Below are 16,249 nucleotides of genomic sequence, written 5' to 3'. Positions count from 1 at the left end.
CCTGCGAAGTCTGAGATTGTTACTTCCCCACTCCACCATGCTAAGAATGGGATCTAATAACCATTACCGTTAAAGCTGTATTTGCTCTTAATTACATTTGCCTACTTCAAAGCTATTAATGTTTAATGTCGAGTTATTTCAATTACCCCACTTCACACTGCAATTTAGACTTTCGAAATTGCTGATCTTTCACATAATGTGTCCTTTCCCCATTAAGTTCCACAGAGAAATGCAAAGCATGTAGGAAGAGGAGCAGGAATCTGATAAGTTATTGTAATTCATTCCTGCTTCACACCTTTGTAAAGTCGACCTTGCTTCACTGTAAACTGCTACAGTGATGAAGTTTTTACTATGCCCAGCACACTTTATTGCTGTGTTATTCAGGCCAATTCAACTCATTAGAATTGAGAAAATCCAGAGGTCAGTGCCAAAAATCAATAAGCTGTTTGCATTAAATATACTTTTAGAAGTGTAATTTTACTTTCTATGTTGTTCCAAATATATCTTTTAGGATCCTTAACATTATCAACTCCACTCATATTGTCCTCTTTCCATTGACTTACTGCCCCCCCCATCCTTTCTAAATCTCGCCCTCCATATAAGACCATAAGATGTAGGCTAAAAGTAGGCCACCCGGGCCATCAAGTCCACTCCACCATTCAATGAGATCATGGCTGCTCTGATATAATCCTCAACTCCACTACCCCACCTTATCCCCGTAGCCCTTGATTTCCTTACTGATCAAATCTGTTAATCTCAGCCTTGAACATACTTAATGACCCAGCCGCGACAGCTCTCTGTGGTACAGAATTCCACAGATTCACTCCCCTCTGAGAGAAGAAAATCCTCCTCATCTCTGACTTAAATGGGCGACCCCCTTACCCTGAGATTGCGCCCTCTGTTATGGGCCAGGGTTTAAAATAACTTCAAAGTATATTATGGAGTTCACCTGACTGAGAACCTTTTGGTTGAATTTGGCTGGGATGAGCACAAGAGCCTGCCTTTCAGGTGTCATTCAACGGACATCTTCGGCGCTTTTAATCAAAACACAAGCTTTATTCGAAGAATTTAGTTAACATTTGTATCAACACACACAGTAAGAATTACTATCAATTACAAACACAAAGACCCCACTCAGCTTCAGTAATCTATGCATAACCCTTAATGAATCCCCCCTTAACTGTTCCAATTCAATAACAAAATCCAGGTAAAACCCAAAACCCTTTTCAAAGTCGTAGCCCAGCACACGGCATTCTCACTTTTATAAGACGTGTTGTTAGGGGTACTCTGTTCCCCTTTTCAAACAGTAGATTTGATTTCATCCAGAAAGCAATTTAAAGTTACCAAGCAGTCTGGAACAGCTTATCAAATGGAGATGGAGAGGCAGGCCAAAAGAAAACCTTCTGTTCTCCGTCTGAGTCCACAGCAGCCAAATGTGAAAGCAAAACCAAAAACCTCCCATGCCACAGCTCAGCTCCACCCACGCAATGACATCACTGAAGACATGTGATAAGACAAAACACTTTCTTAAACGGACAGTCACATGACACCTCTGGTCCTACAAACTCGCCTCCTTGTTTTCAGCCTCCCGTCAGTGTTGCCATCTTGTGTCCTCTCTACGTCAATGGTATTAATCACAGACAAGATCATCTCTAACTGACTGCCTGCAACCCTAACCACTTGCATCACACTTTCTCTTCTAAGCCTCCATTTATCCCTGAAGAAATTTCCCCCTCCCACCATACCTCTCAGAATTGTCGTTTCCAGCAGTCAACAGCTTAAGCTTTGGCTTTGAGACTTCTACAGCTGTTGGTTTGACCAAACACTCAAGTCCTTTCGCCTTTGGCGCAGTGATCCCTGGTGGACATTTACTCCCTCCCAATTTGGTTGTTTCCATATGGCTCCATCGTCACTTCCTCAAACATAAGAAAACAATTTAGAGTACGCAATTCATTTTTTCCAATTAAGGGGCAATTTAGCATGGCCAATCCACCTACCCTGCACATCTTTGGGTTATGGGGGCGAAACCCACGCAAACACAGGGCGAATGTGGAAATTCCACACAGACAGTGACCCAGAGCTGGGATCGAACCTGGGACCTCGGCACCGTGAGGCAGCAGGGCTAACCCTCTGCGCCACCATGCTGCCCTCACTTCCTCAAACTTGAGAGACACAGACTAGAATGCTCCTGGCGCACAACTAGATTAGCCATCAATGGTCAGACCTGGTAGGTAGACTACATCAAACATTATCGAGTTTCACTGTCCTCTGTCAAAACCACTCAGTGGAAAATAAAGATAACCCCTGGACTTTTTCACATTAACCATCTCCTTAGCACAGGGCTAAATCGCTGGCTTTGAAAGCAGACCAAAGCAGGCCAGCAGCACGGTTCAATTCTCGTACCAGCCTCCCCGAACAGGTGCCGGAATGTGGCGACGAGGGGCTTTTCACAGTAACTTCATTGAAGCGTACTTGTGACAATAAGCGATTTTCTTCTTTTTCTTAGAATCCCCTGCCTTGTCCCTTCAATCTTACCTCCAACAAGAGGGCAGCATGGTTGCACAAGTGGCTAGCACTGTGGCTTCACAGCGCCAGGGTCCCAAGTTCGATTCCCCGCTGGCTCACTGTCTGTGTGGTGTCTGCGCGTTCTCCCCGTGTCTGCGTGGGTTTCCTCCGGGTGCTCCGGTTTCCTCCCACAGTCCAAAGACGAGCAGGTTAGGTGGATTGGCCGTGATAAATTACCCTGAGTGACCAAAAAGGTTAGGAGGGGTTATTGGGTTACAGGGATAGGGTGGAAGTGAGGGCTTAAGTGGGTTGGTGCAGACTCGATGGGTCGAATGGCCTACTTCTGCACTATATGTTCTATATTAAAAAGAGGTACAAGGAACGCATGCAAGTCTTTGACATTAAGGTTAAGGTTATCCATTGATCTGTCTCGACTCCAATTTCACTCCTTTTCTTCCCAGGCTTCTCCCTATCCTGAATCGGTGCCTTTCCTGAGTTTCTTTCCTATTCCCCATCGTGTCCTCTGCAGGTTTATCTTGATGTACCTCCTGCTCCCATTCCTTGTACATTAGAGACCAACCAGTATCCCACTTTGCTCCAATGCGAATTAACATTTTAAATTATTGCCTTTCTGGAGGTACTGTCCTCCTCTACTTCCTACAGAAATTTGGCATGTCTGCATCGACTCTCACAAACTTCTACAGATGTGCGTTAGAGAGCATCCTATCCAGCTGCATCACTGCCTGGTATGGCAACTGCTCGGTCCAAGATCGCAGGAAACTGCAGAGTGTGGTGAACTCAGCCCAACGCATCACACAAGCTTGCCACCCTCCCATTGATTCTGTATACACCTCCCTCTGCCTCAGGAAGGCAGACAGCATTATCAGAGACCCCTCCCGCCCAGGCATTGCCTTCTTCCAGACCCTTCCATCAGGCAGAAGGTACAGAAGTCTGAAGACTCGCTCATCCAGACATAGGAACAGCTTCTTTCCCCACAGCTACAAGACCCCTCAGCGACTCCCCCTCGGACTGATCTGTTCCCTGTATGAACACTATTCACGACACCGTATGCTGCTCTTGCTCATGTATTTGTTTTGTTTGGCCCCTTGTTCCGCACTGTAACCAATCACTGATTGTCGATGTACCATTTGTCAATGTTCTCTGTTGATTATTCTTTTGTCTACTATGTACGTACTGTGTACGTTCCCTCGGCCGCAGAAAACTACTTTTCACTGTACTTCGGTACATGTGACAATAACTCAAATCAATCAATCAATCAATCAATCAATCTCCCTCCTCCAAAGTGCTATCCAGGAACACATTAGCCATGCAAATTATAACTCCATCTACAACCTTGCTTACCTCTCCAAGGTCTTTGAACATCACTGCTTCAAAATCCATGCCATGTGCATCTAACAGTCTAATCTGATTTCTACATCTGCAAAGCCTTGAGAAAGCCCTAATTTGTGATGGAATGTGAGCGTCACAAAATTGCTGCCCATAGAATCCCTAAAGTACAGGAGGTGGCCATTCAGCCCATCGAGTCTGCACAGACCCTCTGAAAGAGCAGCCTACCTTGGCCCATTATCCTGCCTTATCCCCATAACTCCCCCTAACCTGCTCATCTTTGGTCACTAAGGGAAAGTGTAGTATGGCCAATCCACCTAACCTGCACATCTTTGGACAGTGGGAGGAAACCGGCGCAGTCACGGGGACAACGTATTAACTCGACACAGTTGCCCAAGGCCGAAATTGAACCCAGGATCCCTGGCGCTGTGAGGCTGCAGTGCTGACCACCATGTACCATGCCTCCATCCCTAATTGCTGTTGAACTGAATGGCCATTTAAGTGGGCCGGTTAAAAGTCAATCACATTGCTGTGGGTTTGGAGTCACCTGTAGGCCAGACCTGGTGAGGACTGCAGATTTCCCTCCCTGCAGGGGCACTAGTGGACCAGATGGCTTTTTACAGCAAATTGATGAAAATTTCATGGTCACCCCAATTCTAGTTTTTATTAATTGCATTTAAAATCTACCAGCTGTGGTGGGATTTGATCCCATGCCCCCAGAACGTTAGCCTGGGCCTCTAGATTATGAACCTGGTGATGTCACCACTCTGCCAATGTCTCTCCCAATCACATCTTGTGCTTCTGTGAACAGCATGTCATTGAGCCACTTCAGCCCCCCACGTAGGCCGGCGTGGGGCGCGAAGGTCGGTCGGCGTGGGTCGCGAAGGTCGGAAGGGTTGGGTCGCGAAGGTTGGCCGGTTGGTAAAAATGGGTCCCCGGAAAAAAGATTTGAAAAACACTGGATTAGACAATACCCCAAGTAATTTTGGTTCTGCACAATAAAGGATCCTCAGAATTGGCTTGTCGTGTCAGTGAGAATATTTCTGAAGTGCATTTAATTGGATAGTCCTCAAAACGGTATCTGTTGAGGACAAAGGCACAACCAACGCAAGTCTTTGTGGCTAAGTCACCCACGGGCACATTTACTGAGATTCTTGTGGATTGAGTGCCGGTGAATAAAAAAGTTGATTCTCCAGAAATCACGTAAGAAGGCCCCCCGGGAAGGTTTTGCAATTAAGATGAAAGCCCATGAGGTCTAAAAATGAGATTGCAAAGCAGGTTATTCATTGGTTGGGTAATATGAAGCTGCCCCCAGTTACCAATGAGAACGTTTCTAATTACTCAGCCCTCAACGTGTCCTGTCAAGAGTGACATTTGAGTCTCTCTCTGTTTATAATACTGACTTTACAGGAATTTTAAATGGAATATCCTTTTGCCTTGGGGAGAAGGGAGAAAGAATCTATCTACGAAGCATATTTTGCACTTGCATTATATTTGAAGTTGAGAGAAATTCAGACCATTCGTCCCAATCTTAAAACGTCTTGTTTCCAGTATTTAGGGTTTCGGCATTGTCTTTTAAATGCAAAGCCAGCAATGATGGTTTGGCTGCTGAGTGTGTTATTATATTTAAAACTTGCATAACAAATAATTAAGGACTCAGCATGCATCAATCAAGGAGGTTGAGTTGTCACATTAGACTTGCAATTGACAGAAATGAATTATTCGGCTCGGGGTGTTCTGCCATGCTGATTCCCATGTTTGAATTGGATACATTGAGTCAGGTTTATTGCTGGTGCTGTATGGAGTGACACGAAGCGGTTTCAAAAGGGCAAAAGCCTGGGGGTGTACAAGTAGCTGCTGGATTGAGCTTTCCACCTGCAGTGGCAAAGGGAGCAGCATGGATTGAAGTGTGCGGACCATGTAGCGCTCCCAGTTCACTTGAAGCCAGAAGAAAAGGAGGATGAAGAATGTATTTCTCAACGAGGTCACTGGTTATTAATGTTGGAGATGGTCACTGCCTGGCACTCCTGTGCTGTGAATGTTCCCTGCAACTTATCATCCCAAGTCTGAATATTGCCTGGGTCATGCACCATATTGGCACAGTCTGCTTCAGTGTCTGAGCAGTCACGAGTGGTATTAAACATGATGCAACCATCAGTGGACATCCTTACTTCTGACCTTATGATTGAGGGAAGGTCATTAATGAAGCAGCTGAGGATGGTTGGACCTAGGACACTGTGGTGATCTTTGTAAGGGGTTTCCAGGATGGAAGGTGTAGGAATCACAAAGATACGCAAAGCTCTTTTGAAGAACTAAACTAATTTTATTAACACTACTAAATTTGAGTTTAACACTTATTCTGAATGGCAAACATACATGTAAGAATTAAACTGCACTCAACAACACTATGTCTATCTACTAATTATAACTATTATATCTTAACTAATTCTGCAATACACTATGAATCTTATCTTCATCAGCTTCAGTCTAATCTTCTACCCTTAGCTTAAGAGCCAGTGCAATTTATAGTATTGTCCCTTAGCTCCCTCTAGTGACTAGGCTTAACATAACATTAACTCTTCACATGCTGTACATTTGTATAATGTCACAGACACTACCCAGGATATCCTGGACCTGAGATTATTGATCTCCAACAGCAACAATCATCTTCCATTGTGCCAGGTATGACTCCAACCAGCGGAGGGCTTTCCTCTTGATTCCTGTTGACTTCAGTTTTGCTCCACTTAATGAAATGCCGCCTTGATGTAAAGGGCAGTCACTCTCACCTCACTTCTGGCAATCAGCTCTTTTGTCCACCTTTGGACCAAGGCTGTAATGGGACCAGGAGCTGAGTCACCCTGGTGAACATAGAACATAGAACATTACAGCGCAGTACAGGCCCTTCGGCCCTCTATGTTGCGCCGACCTGTGAAACCACTCTAAAGCCCATCTACACTATTCCCTTATCGTCCATATGTCTGAGCGTCAGTGAACAGGATATTATTGTGTAAGCGCTGCTCAATAGCAGTGGCGACAATGTCGCTTTGCTGATTGTCAGGTCCAGACTGATGGGGCGGTAATTTGCGACTTCGGATTTGTCCTGCTTTTTGTGTACAGGACACACCTGGGCAGTTTTGCACGTTGTCAGGTATGTACCAGTGCTCTAGCTGTACTGGAGCAGCTCGGCAAGGGGAGCGGCAAGTTCTGAAGCACAAGTCTTCAGTACTTTTGCAGGAATATTGGCAAGCCCCATAGCCTTTGCAGTATCCAGAGCCTTCAACCATGTCTTGATAGCAAGTGGAGTGAATAGAGTTGGCTGAAGACTGACATCTGTGATGCTGGGGATGTCCGGAGGAGACCGAGATGGATCATCCACTTGGCACTTCTGGCTAAAGATTGGTGCAAATGTTTCAGCCCAGTAGTAATCTCTTCCAACTTATATTTATTCATTACCTGTGGATTCATGGTCATTCTGGTATTTTTCTTCTTCAAACAAAAACTAGCTGGCAGGCAGCAAAACTATTTGGATATTTTTTCTGAACTGTTTTAAACCATGGCAGGTTGGGAGGATGAAATCAAAGGTAATCCATCACCAGAGAAGTAGCGCAAAGATGCAGAGTCTAAATGAATGGCAATGCGAGCACTGTTGAGGTACAGTGGACAGGCCCCCAAAGCCCCAAGCCCAATCAGAGATCCAGAACCTTCATGCCCCGGTAGCCCCATGGATGAAGGTCTAGCAGGGGCTGCATCAGGTTGGGGATTGCGAGGGTGCCTGGACATGATGGCATACAAGACACAAAAATAATTAAATATTTCCAAGGGCGGAAGGGTGTAGCCCCTTGGGTCAGAGGGGAAACTCCTCTAGTTGGACTATGGTTGAAGTGCCACTGTGGATCCCTCCTTCGAACATGGAGCCTCCGGCTCCAAAGGACACCCCATTTATTCAGATGGGGGCCTCCGCACATGACAAGGGGGGGTCTGCCCCGCTAATGGCAAATGCTGGCGAGCCCTCGAAATTTCCCCTACTTTAAGTGTGAAGTTGAGTATCTGCCTCTGTTGAGCAAGCAGCTGATCCATTTCCCATCAGCCCCTGGGACCTCCCTGGCAATGGGAGGGCATCATGGGGTTGACTTGACATAAGTCATGGTTAGCCTCCTGCTCCCCCTCTCCACGCCTGGCAGAATGGGGCCAGAATAATTCAGTGACAATGTGTGTAGGCAGTGAAATATTAGTGAGACCGATCAGTGGCCAGTAGGGTCACAAAAGGTTAAAAATCAGCCGTCTGACCTAAACAATGAGATCCACTGGATCTCACCAGACATTTTGAAAGTAATGGTAGGATTGGGCAGGGTCAGCATGGATTTAAGAAAACGAAACCATGTTTGACAAAGCTGAGTTATTTGAGGATCTAACTGGCAGAATAGATAAGGGGAAACCAGTGGATGTGGTGTATTTGAATTTTAAGAAGGCTTTCAATAAGATTCCACACAGGAGGTTCGTAAGCAAAATTAGAATACATGGGATTTGGTGTAATATACTGGCGTGGATTGGTCAATGGAGAGAATAGGAATAAACAGGTCATTTGTGGGGTGCCAGGCTGTTACTAGTGGTGCAGAACAAGGGTCAAAGCTTTGGCTCCAGCTTTTCACAATCTGGATCAACTATTTGGATGTGGGGACTAACTTTTTGCTGGTAACACAAAGTTAGGTGGTAATGTGAGGAGGATGAAAGAGGCTTCAAGGTGAGCTAAGTGAGGAGACAAAAACATCTTGGGCTGGATTCTCCGGTCTCCGACGCTGAAATTGCGTTCGGCCTACGGCCGGAGAATCCAAGTTTCCGACCAAATCGGGGGCGGCGCCACTTTCGCGATGCGCCGCCCCCCTCCAAAGAACACCACATGTACTCACTGTCTTAGGTCGGCCCCCCGCCCCCCCGTGCCCCGCCCCCGACCGGCCGGGTTCCCGACGGCGTGGGTCTCTCATGGTCTCATCCGCCGGGAACTCGGCATGGCGGCTGCGGATTCAGTCCAGCGCCGCCACAGTCGGGGGAGGGCCGTTCTGCGAGCGTGGGGTGGGGTTCAGTGGGAAATCCCATTGACAGTGCGGATACAGAGAATACCGCCGGCACCAAACGGCACGACGCCGAGGAACACGCGGCTGGGGGACTGGAGAATCCAGCCCTTCTTGGGTCTCCTTCCCTGACACTTGCCATAGAGCGATGGCAGAGAGAGTTCACCAGGCTGATTCCTGGGATAGCAGGGTTGTCCTGTATGGAAAGATTGAGGAGACTGGGCCTATATTCTCTGGACTTTAGGAGAATGAGAGCTGAGGTGATCTTGTTAAAAAACAAAATTCTTACAGAGCAGATGCAGGAAGGATATTTCCCCTGGTTGGGTGCCAGAAGGGTTCCAGAACCAAGGATCTCAGAATAAGAAGCAGGCCATTTAGGACTGAGATCAGGAGAAATTTCTTCACTGAAGAGGATAGTGAATCTTTGGAATTCAGCCAGTCAAGTCAGAGATTGATAGATTTCTAGATATTAGAGATGAAGTAGAAAAATGGCATTGTGGTGGAACATCTAGCACAATGGCCTCCAGCTCCTATTAATTCCTATCATCCTGAAGTGAATTAAATATTTCCGAGTCCAATTATATCATCAGTGAAGTATTGCAGGTACAAACATAGAAACATAGAACATACAGTGCAGAAGGAGGCCATTCGGCCCATCGAGTCTGCACCAACCCACTTAAGCCCTCACTTCCATCCTATCCCTGTAATCCAATAACCCCTGCTAACCTTTTTGGTCACTAAGGGCAATTTATCATGGCCAATCCACCTAACCTGCACGTCTTTGGACTATGAGAGGAAACCAGAGCACCCGGAGGAAACCCACAGAGACACGGGGGAGGACGTGCCGCCTCCGCACGGATAGTGACCCAGCGGGGAATCGAACCTGGGACTCTGGCGCTGCAAAGCCACAGTGCTATCCACTTTGCTACCGTGCTGCCCAAGGTGTTGGTCACTGTCTAACCAATGAAATCAGCAGAAAGCAGGACAGTTTCAAAGCTCTGATGTTGGCCTGTGTCAGTCCTGGGATGATGACAGTGAGTGTCGGAGGATAGCGTCAGTGCGAGAGGACCTCAATCTGCCTGAAACCAGCAGGAGCACCCTCGTTAGCCCTGAGCGCAAACACCGATGTAGGTGAAAATTTCGCAAGAATCGTAAAACGAGATTCTCGTCGACTCAATCTCGTTTTCCCATTTTCCACGCCCTTTGCCAGTGATGCAGCAAGGTTCTTTCCCAAAAAGGGTGGAAATCTCATTTAAATACATTTTTATAAATGTTCATATAATGAGCGGGCTTTGCCGCCCTATACCACACCCACACTTATTACGTCAGTGATGTTTACAACTTGAAGCAGCCGAGTATAGCCCCCCCGGGGGAAGGGGTCATGCAGGGCACTGCCCCTTAGCAGCATGGCAGTGCCAGGGGAAATCCCTTTGGGGTGCTCCAATGGAGGGGGGGGGGGAGTGCCCCTTATCCTTTTCAGGGGGTCTTGTCCGGGTGCTTGGTGGCGGTGGGGAGGGGATGGGGAGGGAGTATTTATTCGAGTGCAGATAGGGATGCCCTTTCCAGTGTTGCCAGCTCTATCAGGCCCCGCCCCACGAACGTGATGGCAAAGACCAGGCCTCCAGATTTCTTTGTGCACAGGATGCCAAAGAATCGGAGAGAAGTCCCGACGGTGCTACTGTAGAGCTACATGCTGTTTTCCTCATCTCAGGCAGCACCCTGTGGACAGGGTTGAAAATTCCACCTACAGTTACTGAACAAAACTCGTCCATTCATCCCAATAGGTCCATGTTGTGGTGTTTACGCTCCACACTAAGCTGCTCCCAACCTTATTCATCTAACTCCAGTAGCATGGCGGCACAGTGGTTAGCACTGTTGCTTCGTAGCGGCAGGGACCCAGGTTCAATTCTCGTCTTGGGTCACTGTCAGTGCGGAGTCTGCACGTTCCCCCTGTGTCTGCGTGGGTTTCCTCCGGGTGCTCCGGTTTCCTCCCACAAGTCCGAAAAATGTGCAGTCAGGTGACTTGGACATTCTGAATGATGTGTTGGGTGTTCTGGATCACAAACAGGTCACCAACACTGGAAGTGGCGCAACTCTATTTTATTATAAGGTTAACTATATTAACATACTTGAACTGTGGGTAAATGCAATACCAGCTTTAACTGTTGGCCCTTGCCTAGTCCTAATCAGGTGATGCACTCAGCACATGGTGAATGTCTGTGTTGCAGGCTGTGAGCTCGGTGCTCCGAGCTGGCTGCTACTAGAATAAGCGGGAAATCTCCTGTCCCCTGTCTTTATAGTGCGTGTGCTCTCACTGGTGATTGGCTGCGGTGTTGTGTATGCTGATTGGTCCCACTGCATGTCCATCAGTGTGTGTGTGTCTGCACCATAATATACTGGTGTATATTATGACACTGAATTCTCCCTCAGTGTACCTGAACAGGCGCCAGAGTGTTGCCACTAGGGGATTTTCACAGTAACTTCATTGCTGTGTTAATGTAAGCCTACTTGTGACAATAATAAAGATTGTTATTATCATCCCCAGCTGGATGAATCTCATGCATGTCACACAGAGGTTATTACAGTCCGCCAACTGCTGGTAAAATGCCTGTGTCAGTGAGAGGAGGTCCTTACTTGGCCATTTAAATGGCCCGAATGACCTTTTCACAGGAGTGCCATCGTCCACCTGTCCCACCGCTGGCAGAATGGCACACTGCGGTGAGAAGAGACAGACGCCCACTCCCCTTATTACTTCACCATTCTACGGGTGACTCCACCTCCCAGCTCAGCCCCAGCGAACTGGCAATGCCCAGCGCTGCCTGCCCGACTCTCCCTCCTATCTGCTTGTTCTCTCTGGATAAACCTGCCGCCAGGCTAGAACCATCGCCACCACATAAACAGGCCTCGTGTATCCTCCAGGCTGTATTCTTGCAGCACAAATGTTGTTTGTTGCTATTATGTTGCCGACAATGTATCTGCCAACTGTCATAAAAATGATACATCTTCCACTGTGCCCCTCCCCCTCAGCAAATGGGACATTTGATTTCTCCACCGCCATATTTGCCGATCTTTTTTAAAAAGGATTTCCAAGAGGAATTTAAATTATACCATTAATTTGTCGATCTGGTTGTGTGGCTACGATTTAAGACGGTGGCTCCTTATATTATTCACACAACCTTTGCATTTTTACATGTTATTAAACATTTAAAAGAGTGTAGCACATAGATAAATAGGCAGCAGTGCTCGGGGAATAAAAATCCCATCAGTATTAACAAAGTCAATTTTTTTTTGTTAACAGGCTTAACAGCCGGGGAAGTAATTTGAATATGCCCCAGTGCTAGTAACCCTTTTCCCCTTCACCCAGTCTTTACCGAAGAGATTACTGCCATCGTGACCTGATTCATTGGAGCACTATTCTTTAATGCTTTCTCCGACTTCAAAAACCTTTTTCAAACCACTCTTTACCAATGGGTTCTTGGTCGATCCTTCTATTCCTCTCCTCCGTGGTTGAACTTTGCTGTCAATTTCCATTTATGAACCGGCTTGAGACAAATCAATTGCAGGATATGCAAGTTTTCCCCTTCCGCAAGAAATTTGACTTTGATAGATTGATCCTCAACCTCCTACCCCTTGCATATTTCCGCGACATGGATGATACGTTTGCCGTATGTGGATCCGCAGCTGTAGGCTCCTTACACACCTTAATGGGCTCCATCCTGTGCTCAAATTGGCCTTTGAAATGGAGCAGTTTCCTCGATGTGCGAGTTGAGAAATCTGCCAGTGGATTCTCTACTACCCTCTACTACAGGCAAACCATCACTGGTCATTGTACGTGTTGGGATCCTTACAGATTCATGCGATTGGGCGGCACGGCGGCACTGTGGTTAGCACTGCTGCCTCACAGCTCCAGGGTCTCAGGTTCAATTCTGGCCTCGGGTGACTGTGTGGAGTTTGCACTTTCTCCCCGTGCCTGCGTGGGTTTCCTCCGGGTGCTCCGGTTGCCTCCCACAGTCGAAAGATCTGCGGGTTAGGTGGATTGGCCGTGCTAAATTGCCCCTTAGTGTCCAAAAAAGGTTAGATGGGGTTACTGGGTTAACGGGATAGGGTGGAGGCGTGGGCTTAAGTGGGGTGCTGTTTCCAAGGGCCGGTGGAGACGCAGTGGGCTGAATGGCCTCCTTCTGCACTGTAAATTCTATAATTCAATGATTCTATTAGAGCGGCCTTAATGACAGCATTGTGAATGGGGCAAGGGTAATTTGTTCACCGTGCAATCTTGATGCCAAAATAGGTTGTGATGTGACCATCAATTCACTGAGAGACACATTGAGAAGTAAACCGTGGTTTTAATCAGCTTAGAACTGAGCCTGCCTGTGACCGGTACAACAATGAATGCGGCCCTGCAGGTTAGCTGCCTTTATACTTCCTGTAAGGGGTGGAGCCATGGGCGAGCCCGTACATGCCCTGACATATCCCCCTGTGGGTGAAGCCGTACAATGGCCCACAGGTGGAGCCCACAGGGTTAAACACATAACGTAACACGATACAGCAGTAACATGATATCACAGTGCACTGGTGAATTAACAGTAGTTCCATTCACCACATTCACCCCCAGTTTAAAAAATGAAGTCCGGCGGGGGTGACGGGTTTACAGATTCAGTCGGTCTGGTGCCCGGATCGTACGTTGCGACCGCCGAAGCACTGGTGCTGCAGCCGTTTCGGGTTACTGTGGACCTGGGCCCGGAGCAGGCACAGGCGTGGACTCCGGGAGCGGCTCTTCCGGAGCTTCATTCCTGTGGACCGGTGCGGTGGGTGGGAGGGAGCGCGAGAACCATATCGGGGTAGGGGCGCTGAACATGGGACGTTGGATAGGGGTAGGGGAGCTGAACATGGGAGGTTGGACGGGACCTATTGTAGGGGATGCAGTAGTGGTCGTGTTGTTGGAGCCTGCTGGCGCCAGGTCCCGGAGGGAGACGGTATCCTGCCGGCCATCGGGGTGTCTGATATACGCATAGTGTGGGTTGGAGTGCAGGAGCTGGACCCTCTCGACCAGGAGGTTGGTCTTATGGCTCCGAACATGTTTTCGGAGGAGGACTGGACCCGGTGTCATCAGCCAGGGCGGCAGCGAGCCCCCTGAGGTCGCTCCCCGAGGGAAAACAAACAAGTGGTCATGAGGGGTCTGGTTTGTGGCCGTGCAAAGGAGGGACCTAATAGAGTGGAGCGCATCGGGGAGGACCTCCTGCCAGTGAGAAACCGGGAGATTCCTGGACCGTAGGGTCAGTAGGATGGTCTTCCAGACCGTCGCGTTCTCCCTCTCCACCTGCCCGTATCCCCTGGGGTTATAGCTGGTAGTCCTGCTCGAGGCAATGCCCTTACTGAGCAGGTACTGACGCAGTTCGGCGCTCATGAACGACGAGCCCCTGTCGCTGTGGACATAGCTGGGGAAACCGAACAGGGTGAAGACACTATTCAGGGCTTTGATGACTGTGGGAGGGGTCATATCGGGGCAGAGAATGGCGAACGGAAAATGGAAGAACTATGATGTTCAGGAAATACGTGTTGCAATTATTGGAGGGGAGGGGCCCTTTGAAATCGATACTAAGGCGTTCAAAGGACCGGGACGTCTTTACCAGATGGGCTTTATCTGGTCGATAGAAGTGCGGTTTACACTCCGCACAGATTTGGCAGTCTCTGGTTACAGCTTTGACCTCCTCGATGGAGTAGGGCAGGTTGCGGGCCTTGATGTAGTGGGCGAGCCGGGTGACCCCCGTGTGGCAGAGGTCATCGTGGATAGCACGTAATCGATTATCTTGCGCGCTGGCGCACGTGCCGCGGGACAGGGCATCTGGGGGCTCGTTGAGCTTCCCAGGACGATATACTATATCGTAGTTACAGGTGGAGAGTTCGATCCTCCACCTCAAGATCTTGTCATTCTTGATCTTGCCCCACTGCGTATTGTCAAACATAAAGGCAACCGATCGTTGGTCGGTGATGAGGGTAAACCTCCTACCAGCGAGGTAGTGCCTCCAGTGCCGTACAGCTTCCACGATGGCTTGGGCTTCTTTTTCGACCGAGGAGTGTCGAATTTCGGAGGTGGTGAGGGTGCGGGAAAAGAACGCTACCGGTCTGCCTGCTTGGTTGAGAGTGGCGGCGAGAGCGACCTCTGAGGCATCGCTCTCCACCTGGAAGGGGGCGGACTCGTCCACCGCGCGCATTGCAGCTTTGGCGATGTCCGCCTTGATGCAGTTGAAGGCCTGGCGGGCCTCGGCTGCCAGTGGAAAAATGGTGGCCTTAAATAGTGGGCGGGTTTTGTCCGCATACTGGGGGACCCACTGGGCATAATGGGAGAAAAATCCAAGGCACCTCTTCAGGGCGTTGAGGCAGTGAGGGAGAGGGAATTGGAGGAGGGGGCGCATACGGTCAGAGTCGGGCCCTAGGACCCCGTTTTCCATGATGTAGCCGAGGATGGATAGCCTGGTGGTGCGGAAAACGCATTTCTCCTTGTTGTAGGTGAGGTTGAGTGGGCGGTTTGGAGAAATCGGTGGAGGTTGGCGTTGTGGTCCTGCTGATCCTGGCCGCAGATGGTTACATTGTCCAAGTACGGAAACGTGGTCCGCAGCCCGTACTGGTCCACCATTCGGTCCATTGCCCATTGGAACACCAAAACCCCATTTGTGACGCTAAAGGGGACCCGGAGGAAATGGAAAAGGCGGCCATCTGCCTCAAACGCCGTGTAGTGGCGGTCCTCCGGGCGGATTGGGACCTGGTGATATGCAGACTTCAGATCTACCGTAGAGAACACGCGGTAGTGCGCGATCTGATTTACCATGTCTGCAATCCGGGGAAGGGGGTACGCATCGAGTTGCGTAAAGCGGTTAATGGTCTGCCTGTAATCAACCACCATCCGGAACTTTTCCCCGGTCTTGACGACCACCACCTGAGCTCTTCAGGGGCTATTGCTGGCCTCTATGACCCCTTCTCGCAAGAGACACTGGTCCTCGGACCTAATGAACGTCCTGTCCTGCATACTATACCGCCTGTTTCTGGTGGCTATTGGCTTACAATCGGCGATGAGGTTCACAAAGAGGGGGGGAGGGTCGATTTTTAGGGTCGCGAGGCTGCATATGGTGAGCGGGGGCAGGGGCCCCCCAAATTTAAGAGCTAGGCTCCTGAGGTTGCACTGAAAATCGAGTCCTAAGAGGAGAGGAGCGCAGAGGTCTGGGAGCACATATAGTTTAAAATTAGCGTACTCAGTGCCCTGGATCGCACCCTTGGATTTGCACCAAGTGTGACCCAGAGGCGAGGGAGATATTTGTCACGTCGGGAATATT

At 48.8% G+C, this 16,249-nt stretch overlaps 1 protein-coding gene across 1 annotated transcript in view; it reads left to right on the top strand.

The window, feature by feature from the left end:
- The window catches only part of ano3 (anoctamin 3), a 661,351-nt gene that overhangs the window by 259,720 nt on the left and 385,382 nt on the right, over positions 1 to 16,249 (top strand). The gene's annotated exons all lie outside the window — the stretch shown is intronic.

Source organism: Scyliorhinus torazame, chromosome 10 (genome assembly GCF_047496885.1).
Source record: "Scyliorhinus torazame isolate Kashiwa2021f chromosome 10, sScyTor2.1, whole genome shotgun sequence".
Taxonomy (NCBI): domain Eukaryota; kingdom Metazoa; phylum Chordata; class Chondrichthyes; order Carcharhiniformes; family Scyliorhinidae; genus Scyliorhinus; species Scyliorhinus torazame.
This window is presented reverse-complemented; position numbering and strand designations above follow the sequence as displayed.